Below are 3195 nucleotides of genomic sequence, written 5' to 3' on the forward strand. Positions count from 1 at the left end.
AGACTGTTCAAACTTACCAGTGGTGAAGATTCCCGCCATCCGGCGCCATCTTCTACCTTCTTCCCGCCATCCGCAAAGTTTTCCCGCCATCCGGCGCCATCTTCTGCCTTCTTCCCGCCATCCGTGGAGTTTTCCCGCCGTTCGACGCCATCTTGAAGACGCCGCGCGGGAAGAAGAGGGGCGTGGACTCCGAAAGCGCACGAGAACTGAAGCCCCGCCTCACGTCCGGACGTTGCGTAAGGTCCTGGAAGGAGCCCAGCAGACGCCGACGTCACAGGAGCGCGACGGAAGGTCCTCAACCCTGACGATCCACTGCGGAGCCGCGGCCTACGGAAGAGGATCATCGCAAGGTAGGCCACGGTCCACTAGGGGGGAGGAAGATGTCGGATACGGAGGAGAGCTTCACTGCCTCAACCCCCGCCAGCGCCACCGCTGCTGCAGTCATGCCTTTCACCATGCCCTATATCCCGGGAGCGGCCTGGCTACCCCAGTACTCAGGGGAGTCACATACTCTGCATGACTTTAGAGAAAAGCTGGATAGCCTCTTCCAGGTGTACCCCCTCACAGAAGAGCAAAAAGTGAGCATCCTGGTGGCCCAATTAACTGGGGCAGCCCAAAGGGAGGTAAAGTCCTGGCCACCTGGGGGAAGGACTGTCGCAGGGATACTAACCCGGCTGAAGGATACCTTTGATACCCGCACCTCAGCCGAGATAAAGCTTAGATTCTACGGGTGCAAGCAGCGAGCACAAGAGAGTATAAGGGACTATGCACTAAACCTACAATAGGCCCTGAGAGCCATTAAGCAGACCGACCCTGACGGCGTTGGAGACGAGGACCGGCTGTTGACTGAACAATTTATAGAGGGTTTATATTGCAATGCCCACCGAACCCAGTTGCGGGCAATGGCCTTACAGGACCCTCATCTGGGATTTGCACAGTTCAAGGACAGAGCCATCCGGGTGCTCCGAGAACCGGCACCAGGTGGCGTTGTGACCCACAGACGCCCCACTACCACTTACCACCAAGAGGCGGCGCCCTTGTCGGCAGGGCCTGTGGGAGCTGATGCGCAGGCTTTGAACAATGACCCGGCTCCCGACCTGCACCATCAGGTCCAAGAGCTAGCTAAAAGCGTTGCTGCGCTAACCCGAACTGTGCAGTCTTTACAGGTTTCTACTCCAGGGAAGATCCAGCTGGCATCCGGACCGGAGGACATCCCGTGGCGCCGACCAAGGAGGACCCCACCGGCCAGAGGAAGACCCAGCGACCGATACAACGAGGACGGACAACCTATCTGCCGCCGCTGCAATCAACCCGGACATATGGCAAGGTACTGTCCTTTAAACTGGCACAACCTAGGGTAGAGGGCCAACCCCTAGGAAAAAGATCATCAGGCCCATCAAACTGGCGTGACAAATATGTGGGAGGACGTCCAGTCTTGCCTGTGGTACTGGATGGCATTCCTATGAGTGCCCTACTGGACACTGGGTCACAGGTCACCACCATCCCGTACGTGCTCTTCAAGCAGTACTGGAATGACTCGGATATAACCGGCTACCCTGACGACGACTTGAGTATCATCGCCAGCAATGGTCAGCCCGTGCCACAGATCGGATTTAAAGAGGTGACCATTAAAATCGGTAGAGTCGAGCTGGCAGCCCAGGGACTGATCATTGTGGACATTGATAAGCGCGAGAGTCACCCTAAGATAACTCTAGGAACTAATGTAATTGAAAATTGTCTTGCAGAGGTGATTTTTATTTTACAGCAGGTTGCCAAGAACGCCAGCTCCGGCCAGCAGCGAGTGCTCCAAAAAGAGATCCGGGCACTGATGCGACGGCAACAGGTGGAACTCTCCGGCGGTGAGATTGGTAGCGTGAGAATGTGTGACCCTTTCCCTATTGCCATGCCCCCAAAAAGTGAAATGATGATTTGGTGCCAGGCGGCTATTGGTCTGAGAGGTAGAGATTACCAGGCAATGGTAGAACCAATTTACTCAGACAGTAGGCCCACCATTTTGACAGCACGGGGGGTGGTCAATGTACGCCATGGGAGGGTGCCCGTTCGCATAATAAATATCGGGAAGAGGGAAGTGTACCTGCCCCGGTATGCCACGCTAGCCAAATTGTATACCATCAATCAGAATTCTATACAGTCCGTAGAACCCTTGCCTCCATCTTCTCCGGAGGAAGGTAACGGCTCTAAACAACAAATGGAGGATTGGTGTCAGCAACTACATTTGGGTACTGACTCCACTCCCTCCCACCAGAAACAGGGAGTCTACCGGGTGGTTCAAGAGTACGAGAGAGTGTTTAGTAAACACCCGTTAGACTTCGGGCGAGTCAAGGGGGTAGAACATCACATCCCCACGGGAGACCATCCTCCCATAAAAGAGAGGTATCGACCCGTAACCCCTGCACACTACCAACACGCCAAGGGGATGCTTAGAGACATGAAGGAGGCTGAGGTAATCAGGGAAAGCTGTAGCCCCTGGGCAGCTCCACTAGTCTTGGTCAAAAAGAAAGACAACACCATGAGAATGTGTGTAGATTACCGGAAAATAAACCGCATCACACACAAAGATGCGTACCCCTTACCAAGAATAGAGGAGTCTTTGGCTGCTTTAAAATCTGCTAACTTCTTCTCCACCTTGGATCTCACTAGCGGGTACTGGCAGGTTCCTGTAGCAGAGGCGGATCGGGAAAAGACCGCATTCACCACCCCGATGGGACTTAGTGAGTTTACCTGCATGCCGTTTGGACTCTGCAACGCACCAGGAACCTTCCAGCGATTGATGGAGTGCTGTCTGGGACACCGGAACTTTGAGACGGTCCTGTTATACCTGGACGATGTCATCGTCTACTCCAAAACCTACGAGGACCACCTGAAGCACCTGGCGGAAGTGTTTGAAGCTCTGGCAAGTTACGGCCTAAAGGTGAAACCCTCCAAGTGTCACCTCCTGAAGCCAAAGGTGCAGTACCTGGGACACGTGGTGAGTGCTGACGGAGTGGCTCCCGACCCTGATAAGATCACCGCAATTAAGGAATGGCCAAGCCCCTCCAGTGTAAAGGAAGTGAGGCAGTTCCTCGGGTTGGTAGGCTACTACCGAAGGTTCATACCCGGTTTCACCAAAAAGGCAGCTCCTATGCAGGACCTCCTGATAGGCCAGTCCAGGAAGGCCAAGAACCAGAAGCCGCC

The sequence above is a fragment of the Phyllobates terribilis genome, unplaced genomic scaffold (assembly GCF_046119375.1).
Source record: "Phyllobates terribilis strain yellow unplaced genomic scaffold, ASM4611937v1 Scaffold_329__1_contigs__length_2103183, whole genome shotgun sequence".
Taxonomy (NCBI): Eukaryota; Metazoa; Chordata; class Amphibia; order Anura; family Dendrobatidae; genus Phyllobates; species Phyllobates terribilis.